Genomic DNA, 20300 nt, shown 5'->3' with positions numbered 1-20300 from the left:
AGTAATTTCTCGCTCTCCCTATCTGTCCTTGTAACTATCTCTCATACACACTAGGGATGTTCATTTTGAACAATTTCCATAATCGAAATTCGGGAAAATTAATGATCAATTATCGATTATCGATAGCGTAATAATAATAATAATAATAATAATAATAATAATTATATATATATATATAAATATATATATATTAGGGCTGTCAGCATTAACGCGTTAATCGGCCGTTAACTCAAATTCCTTTTAATGCCACTATTTTTTTTACGCGCGATTAACGCATGCACTTTCTTTGAAGTTTGAGCCTTGGTCCGACCCGTTGTTTGGGAAATCAGGAAGCAGTAACGTTGATAGCCAGCAGAAACAAAGCTACGTGAGCAGAAAGGAGGAAGAAAATGGGTATATTGGCAAGTTCAGCTTCAAATTGAGAAAGATGTCCTGCATTTTGGGTGAGAGAGAGAGAGGGAGCGCGTCAGCTCTCCCCGTCTGTCTCGTTTCTCACCGTGGCAGAGAGAGTGAGAGACAGACGGAGAATGGGGGGGGGGGGGGGGGGGGGACAGAGAGGGAGAGAGAGAGGCAGAGAAAGCGAGCAAGGCAGACAGACAGGCAGTGAGAGAGGGAGGGCGAGCAGACCAGAGAGAGAGACCGACGGAGAACGGGAACGCGAGAGAGAGAGATACCGAGAGTGAAAGCGAGAAAGAGAGACGGGGGAGAGAGCATGCACGCAGCTTCTCCTGTCTGTGGCTCAAGAGATGTAGAGGATAGCACCAATTAACTTCACAGTGCAGCCTGAGAGATGTGTATTCCCAGTAACTAGTAGCAATAATAACAATATTACCAATGGCCAAATACTTACCCATACTAATGATAATAGCTACCCATATTAATACAACAGTGCATCTTTGCACAAAGCTCTCAGGTTTAAGGTAGCCTACCTCGGTTTAAGGTAGATTTAGAACAGATTAAAAAAATTAGATTAATTTGCGATTAATCGTGATTAACTATGGACAATCATGCGATTAATCGCGATTAAATATTTTAATCGATTGACAGCCCTGATATATATATGTATATATATATATATATATATTTTTTTTTTAAACTCTTTATTTTCCTTTTTTCACACACATACCTATCACTTCACACAACAGGTAAATAAAACAATTAGGTCGAACTTCGACAGCCTATTGGTGATATACATCGGTGATGAAATGACAGCCATGAAACCAACAAATAAACAAATAAACAAATAAACAAACCAGAGCGCACTAGGGGGGGGAATCTCTGTTCACTCTCCTCTTCTTTGACTTACTTAGATGGCTCAGTTAGGGCCTTCAGCCATTTTGTGCCCAGTAGACCACCCATTTCAACCAACGGTTGTCATGTGTTTTGGCCTTCGTTCTCAGGCGACAGGTCAGTTCTTCCATGGAGTGGATCTCTTCCACAATGTTTTTCCATATCTCTGCCCCCGGGGGATCTTCCTTTAACCAGCTCCTTGTAATGGCTTTTTTCCCGGCCAGGGTCATAATCTTGAACAAATAAATATCATCCAGAGGGATACTTTCTTCAATTAGCCCTAGATACACAACCTGTGGTTCTCTTGGAAAGTCGTATCCCAACACCTTCTGTATAATCTGTGTGATATTCTCCCAAAATGGTTGAATTTTCATACATGCCCAGAAAACATGAGAGTGATTGGCATTCACCTGGCCACATTTTCTCCAGCATATTTGCTGTTCACGAATCTGTTTGCTTTTGATTAGAGGTGTAATGAAATAGCGAATTATGTTTTTCCAACCAAATTCTCTCCAGCCCCTGGAGTATGTAGATTTCTGTTGTGTTTCGCACATGGAGTACCAATCACTCTCTGAGATGTCAATGCCTAATTCACGTTTCCACTTTTCCATAATATACAGTGTGTTATCCCCAGTCCTATTCTGAAAACATCTATATAGCCTGGAAACAATCTTGGTAGGTGTGTGTTTGTATGCTCTCATCAGTAGTTCCACCACCTCGTTACCCTCTGCAGAAACATCTTTCTTAATTTCGTGTTCATAGAAATGCCTCAACTGTAAATATCTAAACATGTCTCCCTCTCCCAGGTCAAACTCCCTCTTAAAGCTCACAAAGGACCCAAACTCCTGTCCATCTAAAAGTGTGCAAATGGCTGTCACACCTCTTTCCCTCCATCTCGAAAATGTTTTATCTAGTCTACCAGGCCCAAAGCTTGGAGATTGTGAAGGCCAAATCAAAAGTTTAGTATCTCCCTCCAGTTTGTATCTCTTGACCACCTCTCTCCATATGTGTAGGGTTTCCTCTATTATGATGTTATCTCCCCTCTGATTCGCTTTCTCTTTTTCACCCAGTCTAGCCTGGGGTCGGCCCTCCCCCAAAGTCATCTCAATATCTTTCCATCTGGCTTTGTACGCCGAGGCGCACCAGTATACTATGTACCTCATTTGAGCTGCATAATAATATCCTTTCAGTTCCGGCAGTGCCAGGCCACCCTTTTCTTTGCTAACCTGAAGTGATTTGAATTTAACCCTCGGCCTGGTACCCGCCCATATAAATCGCGATATCTGCTTGTCCCAGGCTTTGAATTGTGAATCCGGCACCCTAACCGGTAGAGACAGGAAGAGATACAATAGCCTCGGTAGAACATTCATTTTGACCACTTCTATTCTGGAGCTGAAATCAAGCACTAGTGTTGACCACCTTGACCAGTCAATCTGTAACCTATCATTAATTATATTGTAATTTACTTCGTACAGTCTGGTTAGGTCACGTGTAATTACCACCCCCAGGTACTTTATTGACTCGTTCCTCCACTCCAGCCTAAAACTTTGCCTAAATATTCTATCGGGAGAAAAGTTAAAAGCGAGGACCTGAGTTTTTGAGACATTCAACTTATATCCGGACATTCGTCCGTAGTTTTCCAAAATGGTCATAAGTCTAGGGAAGGTTGTGTTAGGATCCTGAAGATATACTATAATATCGTCTGCGAAGAGACCTATTCTATGTTCCTTACTACCCACTTTAATACCCCTTAAATCACTGCTTTCTCTAATAATTTGGGCTAATGGTTCTATGAAAATTGCGAAGAGGGCGGGGCTAGCGCAACATCCTTGACGGGTCCCTCTATACAGTTTAAACCTATCCGTCAATTGACCATTTAACTTTATTCTCGCATTCGGACTGTCGTATAGGGCTCGAATACAGCTTACGAATTGTTCATTATATATATATATATATTTTTTTTTACTCTGGTCTGGTAATAACGTTGCACGTTCTCGGCCAGCTATAATGGAGATGCCGCTGTGTAGTAAGAATATCAGACACTAGCGCTGTGGCCAGGTAAACAAACATGTTACATGACAGGTTACATGATGTGAGGCAATCGGCGTCTTCCAGCTTAGCTGACAGCAGAGTCAAACCCGGGATAACGTTGACAACCACAGTCCATAGTCACACAGCCTTACACTAGCTAGCTAGGCTACTGTACTCACATTTTGAAAGTAGGACTCAGCTCACCGGCCGCAGCTTCCAGGCTTATAAACTCGTGACAAAAACGTCATCTGTCCTGATGGTCGAGTTCCATCCAGCTGCTCAGTCCGACGCTTGGATATTATTAGCCACGACTCCCACGAGATGTGTGTGAATTGATTCAGGTGGGCGTTAGCAGCTAAAGGCTAGCTGAGTCCATGCAGACCGCTGGGTGCGTTTGTTTGTGTCCCCGGCGCATGGTGTGAATTCCCCATGTTTAAAACAGTTTTGTTGGCACAAAGGCCCCCGCCCAGCCAGAAAATTAGAGACTATATGAAGCTCCACCTCACGTTAGTCGACTGTGCAATGGAGTGGGGCGAGGAGGAACGAATTCCACTCATTCCTTAAAGCGGGACTTACCCCCCAGATATGTAACAAAACAGAGGTGCAGGGCGGGCGAGGCCCTAGTGAGGAATCAAGCGAGCGAGATGCCTAGTATGCTTAAACTAGTGTCCTCTAGTCTCTTAGAACAGACGAGTTGGCTTCCGCAATTTTCAAATGCTTCCGCCATACCGTCTGTACTTCGTGGGGGAGAATCATGCACCAACCGGAATGGGAAGTAGAAAGGCGGGTTTTCCGCTCATTAGTCCAATCAGAATCGCAGAAAGGCGGGTCTTCCGCTCATTAGTCCAATCAAAATCCAATATGCCGCATTTTTCGTGGACACACGTGTCGTGATTGGTCGGATTCCGTCGAACTTCTTTCCTGTCTGAAGGTTTTTTCCCAACTTCCTTGTGCATGTTCTGGGGGTGTAACGTACAGACTGTATATAGCTGCATTCGCCGGATGTAGATGAGACAGTCTGTTTTAAGAGACTAAGTGTCCTCTAGAGAGTGGCATCAGCGGAGGACCAAAATGCGAGACTCATTAGCCAATGAACAGCCAGGAATGGGTCTCGCGCTACTTTTGCATGCTAAAATAAAGCTGATAATGTACAATTTGATTCAAGGGATGAAAAACCCTTTCAAAGTACAACACAAACTGTCTATTTTGCTGCAACTCGACAGTGCTGCTTTTTTTTACTCAAGAGTTCCACTTTCTACTTCCTGGAAAAAACTGGTCCATTGGAGTGAATGGAGATGTCCGAACTCTTCTATTATACGGCTCTGGCTTAAACTATCCCCCAGACCCTCCTCTTAAACCATGTCTCAGCTAAGTGAGACCGACTGAATTACCAAAGCCCTTCCCATAGTGAAATGTCGATGTCTGTGTTTGTGTGTGTCTATAGTACATGGCAGCAAGCCAAGATAGTTTTAACTTCAAAAGGACTGGAGATTTGATTGGTGTGTGTGTGTGTGTGTGTGTGTGTGTGTGTGTGTGCGTGCGTGCGGGGCGGCAGCAGCAGCACAGACAGCAGCGGCTCTCGCTCACCTCTCTGGAGAATAGAAGTAAATAATTCAAAGCCTTGCTGGTCTTTGGTGATGGACTTTCGAGTGGAGTGAACTCGGCGTTAAAGAACCCCGACGCCATCGGAGGTAGAAGTGCACAATAACGAGCTGCAGTGTAGTTGTGAATATGATTGGGTGACAGACAGCCTCTTGGTCTTTCTCTATCTATACATCACACGCTATAATTAGATTACATAACGTGCTGTGTTTGATAGATGGTTGGCAGAAGTGTAATATACACAGAACACAATAATGGGTTAAATAGCCAAGGGAGGCAGAATGTCACAGGCCAAGCAATCGCTGCAGTCTTCTTCCCCAGATTTAATATCTTAGACAAATATTTCTGTTGCCATTTTTGGCTGAGGCTGAGGCGGGCGGTACTCCACTGAGCTTCCATGGCAGCATATTAAACCATCAGTTAAAGTTGGGGTAGGGACACAGTTGTGATCATACCACAGAAGTGCTTTTTTCTTTTTCTTATAACTGCAGCGAACAGAGCATACTTTACAGAATGGCAATTTATCACGGCACACAAATTACTGCTGGGAAAGAGGATGTGGATTGGCTGTTCTTGTGCTCTACGCATAAATAAATACACGCCTACTGTGAACAGCTGTCAACATGGAGGGATGTATAATTCATAAAGGGTAGATACTGTATGATGATGCAGTATTTACCACTATGATGTTATTGTGTATCAACTGGGCCATTGTTTAAAGTTTTTCAGTAATTGGCTACTGATTGTGAGGACACGCACGCACACGCACACACACAATGCATACATGAGTATTATGCCAAAAAGGCCAGTGAGCTCTCTTTTTCAAGGACGGCCTGAATACAACACATTAAAGAAAAAAGATGGGCGCCCACGCTGCCCAGGTAGTGGAGCCGTCGATTCCCTGCCTACCAACATGAGGCTCGCAGGTTCGTGTATCAGTATACTATCCAATGCACCCTCCAGCAGCACCCTAAATGCTCGTGAGACCATTTAGAATTGTGTCATCCACATGTTAATGGACATCACAATGTGGGAAGGAGAGTACAATATTGTTGATATAGAGTAAATGAAAGTGGACCCAAAATGGACCCCTGTGGAATACCACTTAGAAGTGAGCTGGATCTCGAACCATCGGCAACGTCTCCCAGATAGATACAAACAGAAGACAGAGAAATCATCTATTTTAATAAGCAAACTATGCCCCATAGGTGGTTATTCAAATAATGTATTATGATCCACCGTATTAAATGGCCTCGACAGGTCGATGAAAAGAGCAGCACTACATGTTTCGATTCGCACCCAGCACCAGTTTGTTACTGTACCAAGACATGGCGGTCTATTGGTCTCTGTTGAACTTTCCCAGCTGTTTGACCAATGCTCTTCCTATCCCAATCCTCTTCTTCTCCTTTTCATCACAAACCGCATGTAAACTCCTTCTGGAGGAGACGGCAGCAGTAGTGATTGAATTAGTATTTCAGCACAGTGGTAAATTTCAGTTATTGTTGGTCTTATTTCATTTCAAGTATGCAACTGGAGATTAGACACAGTTTGACACAGAATACACTTGTCTCTACTCCGAGACAATCAGCAGTCATCTGAAGTTGTTTAAACATTCATATTGGGTGACTATATTATATATCAATGACAATGACACATTCATTTTGTGCATTCCATGGGCGTAGCTTTGGGTAGGGACACTAGGGATGCGTCCCTACCAATATCGAGGCTCTAAAGTGCAGGCCAATCCAGCCCCCCAGCAGGTTTCATACTGCCCCCCAGCAGGTTTCATACTGCCCCCCAGCAGGTTTCATACTGCCCCCCAGCAGGTTTCATACTGCCCCCCAGCAGGTTTCATACTGCCCCCCAGCAGGTTTCATACTGCCCCCCAGCAGGTTTCATACTGCCACCCAGCAGGTTTCATACTGCCCCCCAGCAGGTTTCATACTGCCCCCCAGCAGGTTTCATACTGCCACCCAGCAGGTTTCATACTGCCCCCCAGCAGGTTTTATACTGCCCCCCAGCAGGTTTCATACTGCCCCGAGATGATTTGGCTGGAGGGGGGAAAGCCCTCGGGTAGTGACTCTTAGGCAAAAGGTGAGAATGATCCTTCTGTTCTGCAGCCTACAAGTCGACATGGAGGGCTTAGTAAAACAGCCTACAAGTCGACATGGTGGGCTTAGTAAAACAGCCTACAAGTCGACATGGAGGGCTTAGTAAAACAGCCTACAAGTCGACATGGAGGACTTAGTAAAACAGCCTACAAGTCGACATGGAGGGCTTAGTAAAACAGCCTACAAGTCGACATGGAGGGCTTAGTAAAACAGCCTACAAGTCGACATGGAGGACTTAGTAAAACAGCCTACAAGTCGACATGGAGGGCTTAGTAAAACAGCCTACAAGTCGACATGGAGGGCTTAGTAAAACAGCCTACAAGTCGACATGGAGGACTTAGTAAAACAGCCTACACGTCGACATGGAGGGCTTAGTAAAACAACCTACAAGTCGACATGGAGGGCTTAGTAAAACAGCCTACAAGTCGACATGGAGGGCTTAGTAAAACAGCCTACAAGTCGACATGGAGGGCTTAGTAAAACAGCCTACAAGTCGACATGGAGGGCTTAGTAAAACAGCCTACAAGTCGACATGGAGGGCTTAGTAAAACAGCCTACAAGTCGACATGGTGGGCTTAGTAAAACAGCCTACAAGTCGACATGGAGGGCTTAGTAAAACAGCCTACAAGTCGACATGGTGGGCTTAGTAAAACAGCCTACAAGTCGACATGGAGGCCTTTTAAATAGCACTTAAAGCAATGAACTCAGGGGGGACTTGAAACTTCTCCAATTCTTAGTGTGACTTAACTGGCAGTAAAACGATAGAGAGGTCGTTAATGTTAATCTCATGTCAGTTTACTATAATGTCAACTTGATTAGCTACCATAGCGCGTGCGCGCGCGTGTGTGTGTGTGTGTGTGTGTGTGTGTGTTTTAAGGTGACCAGACTTCTGACATAAAAATCTGAGATTTTTGACCATGGTAACTGTTGTACTGTAATGAAGAGTGTGGGCTTCATGAGGGGGCACCACTTCATTCACTGTGCCCCCTCACTTGTATAAAAGCATGTCAATATGTTCTCCAGCTGCGACATTAGGCCTGGGCATTCGAGGCTACAGCCCTGAATGTTTTATGAATAGCCCCGGATCTCAAAAAGCATTTTCAGTGTAGTCCTAAGTGAAGTACATTGTTCAAGATTTCCAGTGCATTTCACTACCCTCGTTCCATTGTGAGCACTGTTTACAGAGATGTGTCATGTCAGAAAACAATATGCATTATGTCCAGCATGAAGGACAGCAAAACACGTAAGCACTTGGGTGTCGGGAACAAGGGGCTACATAGATGTGATGCTTAGATATTCTTTTAAAACTCTATCCATTCCATCTCCTTCATTCAAGCACAAGGTTGGAACAAACTCTCGCAGTTACGCATGCATTCATGGTAAGATACAGTCTGAAGAGCCGTCCACATGATGCACCGGTCGCTCACCATGAAGGTCATAGTAATTCAGTGAACAATAGGGTTAAAAAGTACGTATTAGGTCCACCAAGGAAGGGCAGCAAAAGACGTAAGCACTTGTTGGATGCTTGGAACAAGGGGCTGCATAGACATGTGATGCTTTGATGATATGCTTTAAAAACTCAATCCTTCTCCTTGGTTGGAACCAACTCTCTCATATTTATACTTTATTATCCCCTTTGGGAAATTGATCCTCTGCATTTGACCCATCTTATACTAGATACCTACCAAGAACCTCGGAGCAGCGGGCAGCCGCAGTACAGCGCCCAGGGACCAACTCCAGTTCTTTTGCCAATGCCTTGCTCAGGGGCACTGACAGGAGTATTAACTCTAACATAAATGTCTTTGTTGGTGGGAGGAAACTAGCCTGGGTAAACCCAGCCCCCACGTGACCTGCTCTCAGAGTTCTCAGTCACTACGTCACTCGTAAGCAGGGTAAGCCTGAGAGCAGGTCACTGGGGGCTGGGTTTACCCAGGCTAGGAGGAAACCAGAGCACCCGGTGGAAAGACACACAAACGCGGGGAGAACATGCAAAGAAATTCCACACAAAAAGGAGTGGACCCAGCTCCCAGACACAACCAGCCAACGAAGAGTTAAAGCCCCAAAAAGATGATTTATTGTCACACAACAGAGGAATAGGCTGAGTCGACACACAGTCATAATAAACATAAAGAAACTAAACATCAAAAATCCTTCATCTTACCTGTCAAAATCAACAAAGATACAGGTAAGTTACCTAAGCTCCTAACTAAAAAAAAACAGAACAAAAAGATCAAACCAAAAAGGCCACCCAGCTACCCCCTGCTCCCTACCCCCTACTCCCTACTTCCTACCCCCTACTCCCTACTCCCTGCTCCCTACCCCCTACCCCCTGCTCCCAGGGCTTTATGTTTAGCAGATCAATGAACTCATTATAAAATACAAAAAGCTACAGTAAGTGCTGCATGTTGGAAGCTGACAAAGAGGAGAGACGTCTCCGGATATGTGTCAGCAGGCTTTATACTCCTGGTGCCCTCCAATCACCAGCCAGGATACCCCTATCTAGATTTAAAAATGACCCCACCAGAGCCTCTGAAAGATGCAATGTCAGCCGTGGACAAGGAATAGAAAATCATTTGCGGGTACAGCTCCAGCCGGGGACAGGTCCCCAAAAACGGGGACTGTCCCTGAAAATTGGGGATGTCTGGTCACCTGTGTGTGTGTGTGTGTGTGCGCGTGTGTGCGTGCGTGACAGCTTGTGCAGACATCTCAATCTCTCCCATTACATCGTTTGACCTTCAGTCTCGTCCGGCACTTTTCGTAAGACACCTGTTGACACTAACAGGTGTCTAACCATAAAACAGCCTTAAACCTACTGATCACAGGGCATCTAACCACAGTATCTGAACCAGTTATTCTGGACAAATATAATGAATTACTCAGATATTCAAACACAATATCTAATCATTGTTAATAGTTGTATGAAATGCCTTCTGTAGCACTTAAGTAATAAGTACTCAAGTATAGGCTACACTCTACACGTTTTCATGTATGCAATTTATCATTCTCTCATCACCAAATACTGTATGTCGACTACCGTAAAGGGCCTGGGCGTTTATTATGCTAAATCGAGTCTGACCCCAGGCGGTTAAAGGAGACCAGGCGGCAATTGGAGTCAGGCGGTTATTTCTTTATTGCACGAAATCGACCCAGGCGATGATTATTTTTTGCACAGAATTTCTGGTCAGCAAAAACGGAAAGTATCAAATTGCTTATTTAAACCAGTGAGCAGGGGTGAAAGTGGTTTGAATTTCTTACAGGAACTATAGGCCTACTACCCCAACCTTCATCGTTTCATATTGTTCTCCTCCCGCCCCCAGCTTCATGCATCCCTGAACACACACATCCATTTTTTTAATGCCTGTATGGTGTAGAAATTAGAAACACTTGACAATATGTATAGTGAATTATTTAAACATTACAACAACAGACTCTCCTATGTGGACTCTCATGTGTGATTTCAACTCTCCTTTTTGACCAAAACATTTATCACACACTGAACAATTAAATTGTTTCTCTCCTGTGTGAACTATCATGTGTCTCTTCAAGTCTCCTTTATGGCAAAACATTTACCACTCACTGAACAATTAACTTGTTTCTTTCCTGTGTGAACTATTGTGTCTCTTCAAGTCTCCTTTGCCAACCGCGATTAAACAACAGAAGAAGACATTTCACGATAACAGCACTGACACTTCACTCACTGTATTATCACTCCGCTTCACAGCTGCTCTATCATTGCCTATTACATCCAGCCTGTTAGCTGCTAGACTCAGCTCTCAGTCTTAATCCATTTCACTACCTTTGGTGGTTAGGTGGCGCTGTTGGCGCCGCTCACCAAACGTCTGGAAACCGAGACTAGTTAGCTGCTGATTTACTCCACAAAGTAAAACCGTTTTCAAAATATGCGTTATTTTGATAAACAGACCTCACAACGGGGCTCTATAGAGTTACGTGTGTCTAGTACCATTATTAATCCATCATAAAGATAACGCTGTTTCTGGTAGTTTGCTAAGATACTAGTGCTAATCTGTTAGCGAGCTATCGGGCAGGCTTCTTCTTCTTCTGCTGCTTCTAATAGTTCTGCAGCAGACTAGATGCCTTGAGGCACATCGCTGCCTCTCACTGGTTGGAAATATTACTGTTTCTGCTTGCTTGGGAACACTAGTGCAATCCTGGGTGGAACCTTTTTTGTTGGCGGAGGCAAGCGAGACTAGTATTGACAGACCGACAGCCGAGTTGCAGCAGCAGCAGCCGCATTCAGAAGCTGCGTGCTGATAGCCTACACAGCACGGATTAAAACCACAGGTCTAAAACACTGCATTTGAACAATTTAGAAGCAATTTATGAGAGAGACTACATGTTGTTTATGTTACCCTAATGACATAACGTCAGCCATGTGTTTCCTGGTTGGAAATTATGCATCGTATAGTATTCTGCACTCTGCAGCAATCGGATTTTGATTGACAGGCAGCTGCATGTCTTCCCCCAACGGCGTTCAGGCATGGAAAGTCTTACAGGAACTGCGCACCGGACGGTTCCGGCCCACTTTCACCAGTGCCAGTGAGATAGTACTTAGTACACACAAGAGGGTAGGTACAGGCAGTTTTGAACATGCCTAGTATTGTACTGCCTAGTATTGCCTTCATCATCATCATCATCATCCAACTACCAGTACGTTACAGTATCAGTTCATTGCTCTCCTCTTAATCCCTCTGCCAAACAGTCATACCATATTTTAAACAAGTAACATTAGCCTACCGCTCACACATTCAGTTGTTTGTGTTTCAGTCTCGCTGGCGAGCCTCCTCTCCCTTCCGTGAGTAGGGAAGGGAGGCTGACCAGCGAGACTAGTGTTTCATTGGAAAGTCATAGCAATGTCATTGTAGAACGCACGCTGTTAGCTACCACACTAACGCTAACGAAACAGCACTGCAGCACTACTAGACAAACAAGCAGACTTACCAAATACGTAGACGCCAAGACAAGTTTCCAATACATGTCCGAATAAAATATAAAACTGTCTGACAGGGGGAGAAAGAGCATGACTGACTTCCGCCTGACTTCCTCCAAAATACACGTCATTACCGTAAGTGACTGAATTCAGTCAACACAAAAACATACCGTAGGCCTAATGGGGGAGAAAAAACATATTTATTCTAATAACCGCTCCCGGCGGTTAAGGGAAGACCGGCGCTTATGTGCAAAATTTTGTCTGACCCCCTGCGGTTATTGGAGACTCGGCGGCAATTGGGGAGAAGGCGCCTATTGCAAGTTTTATAGTAATTATTGTTAACTAGAAATACCGTGCTTCGCGATCTCCCCAATATGTCTCCAATGTCAAAGTCAAACTTATGCCCTTGGTGCATTCTAGTAAGAAAACGGGAATATGTGCTGTTCGACACATTGGCTCCCTGCTTTAATTCGGGACAATTTAGAGGCTTCTACATGAAGTCTTTTGAACTGGTAGAAGAGACACACCAAAAGAGATGGAGAGGAGATGATATTATATGCTGACAGATAGAAGCTCACAGGGGCCGTAGAATAGCACTGATGGTTGCTATCATGATTCACTGCCTGTGAAATATTTAGTGTGAACCCTACGCCTTCTGCCTCTAAAGGAGAACGTGGCGTTCCGGTCCCCGGGAGGCGGCCTTCACGCTGACGTGGGGCGATGTGTTTTGAATCATGACAGGTTCGCCCCCGGTACAGCGCCGCCCTTCAGACGGCCTCAGATACAGTGCGCGCGAGACATCGTCTAAAGCGGGATTTCCAGTGGAAATTGTAGAATTGACCGGCAGATCTTTTCCACCCTCGCCTCTAACGTTACTGCTTTGGATAGCCTCCAAGTCTGGCAGTCTGCTCTCAGCCCACTGTGTGTGTGTGTGTGTGTGTGTGTGTGTGTGTGTGTGTGTGTGTGTGTGTGTGTGTGTGTGTGTGTGTGTGTGTGTGTGTGTGTGTGTGTGATGAGAGGATTCTACAGTGTGCAGCAAAGGGTCATTGCTCTGTATAAACCAAACTAGGCAAACTCTCTCCAACTCATTACATAGACCCCAGGGTCCCTGTGCCTACTCAGTTCACTCCTATTCCTATTCGACTCCCTCTCCACTCTCTCTCTCCTTTCTCTCTGTCTGCCTTTCCTCTATTTTTGTTTCTCTTCTTCTCTTGTGTCTCAACCCCTCTCCTTATCTCTCACCACTCAGGCAATCACTTACAAGGATATAGTCACGGACACTCTTTTCAATTCAGTGTCCTTTGATTACGCCGCTGCATTTCAGTACAATGGGAATGGAATGGAATGATGGAGAGGACGGCGGATACAAGTGCCCTACTAGAAAGTACCATTCAAACCCAGTTTTCATCTGGTAAATACAACTAGAAAATACTATTCACCTCAGTTTTGATCTAGTAAATGCTCTTCCCCCTCCCCAATATTTTATTTTTCAATGTTTTTCAGAACACAAAGAACAAAATGAACAGTCTCAGACACAGGAAAAGGAGAAAATTAAAATAAAATAAAAAACAGAAAAAAATACATATATATTACATAGGATCCCACGTAAGGGAACCAGGAGAAACCAGCCGTGAGAGCCTGAGCAGAGGTATCGGAATTGGATCGGAACTGAAAAAGATCCCTAGACTGCAGTGTTTGGTTTGGTAGAAAAGATCAACTCAAGTGTATCACTCACTGTGTGTGTGTGTGTGTGTGTGTGTGTGTGTGTGTGTGTGTGTGTGTGTGTGTGTGTGTGTGTGTGTGTGTGTGTGTGTGTGTGTGTAAAAAGAAAGGGAAAAGAAGCGGGTCAACATGATTAACCAAAGTCTAGAGAAAACTTCACTCAAGGCATCTTCCTGGCTTCAAATGAGTTTGAATAATTATGTTGATATGAGTTTGAATATGTTCAAAGCCATTGCTTTGAACCAGGAAGTCATTCCAATGGTTATAACGTATTCCCATTTGATGTGACTGCCAAATACATGAACATATAGCGCTCCCTGTCTTTGTCTCTTGTCTTTGTCTGTTGTGGGCAGAGTCGAGCATTCAGATGTTTGGTTCATGCCAGCGCTGGTGGAGACCATGTCTGTTCCAATAATGCATGTTAACACAGAGCAGATCAGAGGCATCACGCCTTTGATACTTACAAATGTCAACAAGTCCCCCCCCCCCCCCCCCCTCTCCCTCCCTCTCTCATTCTCGTTGCCTTGCTCTCGCTCGTTGCCGAGGTAATTAATTCTGAAGCTTTTCTTTCATGACTACATAAATACATGATTTTGATGGTAGCTGCTTAGAAGAGCGGAGAGCAACTCCACACATGTTTCTGCCAATGGCAAGATAGGATTAGGTAGCTGTTGAGTTGTATCTTTTTGCATGAATGCAGCTGGAAAGAAAGAGTGTTTAGTGATACACGGAATTGGATTAGGTTTTGAATGATATGGGGCCGATAATGTCCTTTAATTAAAAATTAAATATGGTCTGACTGGTTGGTTGGGGGGGGGGGGGGGGGGTTAAATGGTTAAATGTAACAAAACTGAATATCTGCACAAAACATCAGTTATCAGCAGCTTGGCTCCAAACAAATATGGGCTTTGGCTTCAAGTACTCATTCAGATGCAGCATTCTTCAATGGTGTCTGGGCCATTCAGCTGCCAGCCAAGATCCTTTGCCGATTAAATAAAGACAAAACAGAAACGTAGCTTAATATATTTAAACTAAGCATAACATAACTTAAACCAATTCAACCTCTTCATAAATGGCTGCATATAGATGTCATTAGTTTGTCTAAAGCAATGTCCCTTATGGTGTAACAAAGTTCAGTTCTTTGCTATGGCAGCCAGCTGGCAGCCCAAAGGCCTTCAGCTGGGAGCACCAAGTGAAGATGGCTGCCACTGTATTAGTCACAGGCTCTGTTGTAAATGGTCAATGGACTGCATTTATATAGCGCTTTTATCCAAAGCGCTTTACAATGTGCCTACATTCACCCATTCACACACCGAAGGCGGCAAGCTGCCACGCAGGGTGCTGGCACAGCCATCGGGAGCAATTTGGGGTTCTGTGTCTTGCCCAAGGACACTTCGACATGCGGACTTGAGGAGCCGGGGATCGAACCACCCACCTTGGGATTAGTGGACGACCCGCTCTACCTCCTGAGCCACAGCCCGCTCTGTTGTGTCTCTTGTGTTGTGTTGCTGTAGTGTGGTGAAAGCAAAAGGGTTGAGGGCAGGTATGTCGTATTATCAAGGTCCTCGCCTTAACGGCCTCACTCAGAGTGGCCTCTGCATGCTGCAGACAGCAGACAGACAGATAAATAGCTGCTGCAAAGGACACAAGGATACACTGAAGACTATTAGGCGTGCACTGACTCATATTTACCATGCCATCATTCACACGCACACACACACACACACACACACACACACACACATGCACGCACACAGACACACACCCATAGACAAACACTCTCCCACACTCTCTCTCTCTCTCTCTCTCTCTCTCTCACACACACACACACACACACACACACACACACACACAGCAGTGCTGCAGTATGAACAGTGTCTGGCTGAGTGGAGATGGATGTGGCCAGGTAAAGCGGTGGGGGGATGGATGACTGCAGGCAGCCCACACAATGGATGAGACTGGCAGCTCAGGGAGACAAGCCTAGACTAATGACTGCCAGACACACACACACACACACACACACACACACACACACACGCACACACACAAATGAAGCTGGCACGCAAACACACACATGAGCACAGTCAAAGTGACACATGCTCTCCATACTGTGATGTACACACACATTACACACACGCATATTGTGACACACGCGTGCGCGCATATTGTTGGGCACACACACAAGCTAGGACGCCGAAATGAAACTGCCATAGCGCTGTGTAGCTTCAGCGTGAGATTGGCGTATGGTGTGAACGAGGGCTTACCCCTTAAAACCGAGTCTAAGGCTTAGTTCACACCGAGGACCCAAGCCTTGCCTATGCCTTGCCTTTACCCAGGGACGTGAACATTAGAGGGGCAGGGGCTCAAATTCATAAAAGGGCACTACAGCCGCCGTCCGGAGGGCAGCGGCGGAAATTTGAGGCAATTTGAAGGCCAATTTAGGGGTATAACTCATTTTAAATATTCAGATTTTAACCAGATTTAGAGGAATATCTCATTTTAGGATGAGACTTGTCACGGAAAAATAACTCCATAACTGAATAATATTAGTATATAAAAGTTGCATGCTGTTGCAATACTGTTGTGAAATAATTTAAGCATCAATATGTATTTGCTCCTTTTCTCCCTTTAGGTTGTTGTACTACAACAGATAGCAACACAGGCAGAAACATTGAACGATACTGAGTGAGGCTTGTAATATACCATGCATTTTAACCATAATTCTAAAAAGCAAGACAGAACATTTAGATAAGGTGTATTAGAATTTTTTTTATTTTTTGCGGATTCAACAACACAACATCCCTTTCCAATAGTGTAAAGTAAAAAATATTTTCAAGAGCAACAATTCTGCATTTGTTCCCTATATTTTGGTTATTTATTTATTGGGTGGTTTATTTATTTATGTATTTATTTATTCATTCATTTTTGGGTTCATTTTTGGGTTGGTGCCTTCAGGGGCAGTTTAGAAAAACACTGCTCCATGCAGAGGCCTATTACAAAATGGTGCATTCAAGGCCAAGAGAGCTTGGAAAAGGCATTTATCTTTGAATGCTGCCTTCAGTGACGGCATGGAAAGGGCAATTTCCATACAAAGCACCATTATAAATGCATTCATGGTCAGGAAAGGGCACTTTTTATTTTATTTTTTAATGTGTCTGAGCTGTTTGTTTTGTTCATGTGTTGTTGGAATGAAAATGAAAAATGTATTATAATAAAAAAAAAAAAAAAAAAAAAGGGCACTTTTTACAGACTGAAAAAAAGGCAGGGGCTCAAGCCCCCTTTCATGTCTATGTGTGCACGTGCCTGCCTTTACCCACGCTTTTAAATAGGCGTCCGTTTTAGTCAACGAGGCTGTGTACACCGGGCGCCTGAGCGTGAACCCTGCGTGTACCCACGCCTCGCCTGTGCCTTGCCGATTTTATCGTTTAGGCGTGAGTTCTATTTTCAAGCCGACTAGGCGCATGCAGGCAGGCTTCTTCTGTCAAGCCATGAAATAAAAACACGACAATATCCGTGGGAAATGGCAAAGTCAACTGAATTTCAAAGTAAAATGGAGTTACTACAACAGTGTTGAGCAGAGAGAGAGAGAGAGAGAGAGAGAGATTGACGGGTGGCTCTCACGTGGGGCTTTCTCCCTGTCTGCAAACAAATCTTCATGAGAGAATAGCGACCGAAGAAGCAAGATGGACAATGTTTTTGTGCCAGCACATATTCTTGCAAGATAACCTCTCTAAAAAGTCAGACTATAGTCAGACCTGATTATACATATCCAGCATCAATAGAACATTAAATATATCAGATTTATTTTACCTACACATGATAATTCGGGACCACACGTGAAAAAATACAGCCGGGAGAGAGGAGAGGCGCTTGTGACTCGGCTCCAGGTTCAGCATGCAAAGGCGTGTGGTGTGATCGGTTCACGCCCAGCTCAAGGTCTGCAGGCGTAGGCGTGGGTTGAGGCAAGGCAAGGCATAGGTTCCCTGTGTCTGTGTGAACGTAGCGTAAAGCCCAGGGCACACCAATCGAACATTCTCCAACAAACACGAACGAACACGAACACACGTACTGTAGATGTTCGTTTGGTGTGCCATAGCTGTCTGTCCTTGTCTGTTTGTGTTCGGTGATGTTCGCCCGGATTCAACATGTTCAATCCGTGCTTGTTCGGTGTTCGCGGTTGGTTGTCTGGTCAGTTCACCATGTTTTCAGTCGCGTATCCATGGAAACGGAGCTTGCGCACACACTCAGTACTAGCTAGCAGTAAACTTCTGGCTCTTGTATTGTTGCTGTCGATGGCTTCGTTTTGGACCCTGGAAAGAGAGGAACTCTTGGTAGAGCTGTGGAAATCAAAACGTATATTATGTCCTCTTCACTCTCCATTTCATGGTCAAATGTTTTAGCATTAAATGTGTCTTGTCAGCATCAGCAGTGTAGGTCAAAGTAAACACGGAAGTTATTTGGTCAGCTTCTTCTTCTTTGGTGTTTTACGGCAGTTGGCATAGTTATTGTTGCATTACCGCCACCATTTGGCTGAAATTAGAACAACTGTTGTGCTGAATATGTTTGGTCAGTGTGCCATGCTTTCAAACAATCTCCAACATCTGCCAACATTCAGACAATTGTCTGTTCATGTTTGTTGGTGTTTGTTGGAGACTGTTTGATTGGTGTGACATGGCCTTTAGCCTTCAAACAGCCCTTTGAAGGTCTGTGACGAAGTGAAGACCGGCCATAATGTCCTCACCTGCTGAAAATGTCCTCACTTCCCAGGGATTAAACGTAAAATTGGTAAGATAGCTGTACAAGACCCCCCCACACACACAAGCACATGCACACATACACACACACACACAAGCACATGCACACATACACACACACACACACACACACACACACACACACACACACACACACACACAAGCACACGCACACACACACACACACACACACAAGCACACGCACACATACACGGTGGAGCAGTGTACGTCACACTGTGCTCCACCTTGAAATCAGTTCTCCTTACATTTATCACTTCTCTCTTATTTCTCCTCTCTCTGTGTCAAACTGCAAATGCTCTTGCATGCACACACACACACACACACACACACACACACACACAACCTTCTGATGGCTGTCCACTACACACGTGCATGTGTGTGTGTGTGTGTGTGTGTGTGTGGGTTGCTGGTGCCAGAGCTGATAGATACCGCTGGTCATTTTTTAGCCCTGTGGCGGAGGGCCAACACAGCGACAGCTTGGACTCACTTCACTTTCAATTAGTCGCCTGCCACCCAGACGCCTCCTCAGCAGCCTCCTTGGACCTGACTCAAGCCCTGTGTGTGTGTGTGTGTGTGTGTGTGTGTGTGTGTGTGTGTGTGTGCGTGTGTGCGTGCGCGCGTGTGACATGTCCGTCCCTTCGCAGAGAGACAGAGGACACACACACCGTGTCTTCTCACCCCTCCAGGTTGCCAGATTCTCGCCAAATGTTTGGATGAAGGATTCTGAGCAAACCTGGCACATTGTGGCAGATTGTGCTGTGACACACAGAACACCTGTGGATAGTCTGTGTTCTTTTCTCTGCTGCTGTATGCATTTATTGCATGACTGCAGTACTAGTCTGCAGATAGATGAAAGATGATAGAAATATTTTTTTTGAGTACTTTGCTGCATACAATTGCATATTAATGAGAAAAATGTGGCTTTTATTGAAATACTCCTGCACACTTTAATACAGAGTCCATATGAATAGCACCCATGTGTGTTACGTGAAGTAATGCAGTAATTAATGAATGACCTGTTCAGTATATCATGGAGATAATGATGGGACATGGGGCATCTAAAGTGCCTCTGGATGTTCTAGTAGTTGACACACACTTGAACCCTTGAACCAGGTTGTGCATTTCTTGCCTAACAGAACATGTTCTGGACTCAACGCGCATCAGATCCTCCGGATAAAGCAACCTCCAATGCGTTAACCACGAACGACCGAGCCACTTATATGGAATTTCCTGACATTGTAATAACACACTGGCCAAGATAATAACGGGTGACTGCAAGGAAAAAGGAATCAAAGATGACGATGCGCTGTCAAGCTTTTTTAATAACGCCTGCCTCTCCATATTCCGGTTCAGTGCAATTAGCTGTAAACTTCTTAATGGGCGTGGGCTGAGTGTGTAGCAGTTTGAGTGCGGGTCAAGCTGCTCGTACAGGCCTGACACATCTGTTATTTTCACTGGCAGAGGATGCAGTTCGAGGCCAGGCATGTAATGGATTGGCTGTGTGGGATATTGTGATTGCCTAAGAACTTGACTCTGCGTTCAGACCTCTAGCCACCACATTTGCTGTGCTGATAGTAGGTTTGGATGGGCTCCTGATGTGTCTTTGACCACACACAAAACGACGGGACAACAATGGCCAACATCAGGCAATGTGTCTCCCGAAGTCGAGTGGACTGCTAGCATCTACATGGAGCAAAGCACGGTCAGGACTGAACAGCATGCCGCCAGCAGTCCAGTTCCAGTGTCCAACTGTATGTTCACATTACAATAAGCTCCATTGCTGAACCAGCCGCTGCATCATAAAATCATATATTTATACCA

The 20300-nt window shown here is 44.7% G+C and overlaps 1 protein-coding gene across 1 annotated transcript in view; it reads left to right on the top strand.

The window, feature by feature from the left end:
• erbb4b (erb-b2 receptor tyrosine kinase 4b) overlaps window positions 1-20300 on the top strand; it is a gene marked incomplete at both ends in the record, with an annotated part of 355388 nt that overhangs the window by 264263 nt on the left and 70825 nt on the right. The window lies entirely within an intron of this gene.

The sequence above is a fragment of the Poromitra crassiceps genome (genome assembly GCF_964638095.1).
Source record: "Poromitra crassiceps genome assembly, chromosome: 6".
Taxonomy (NCBI): domain Eukaryota; kingdom Metazoa; phylum Chordata; class Actinopteri; order Beryciformes; family Melamphaidae; genus Poromitra; species Poromitra crassiceps.
This window is presented reverse-complemented; position numbering and strand designations above follow the sequence as displayed.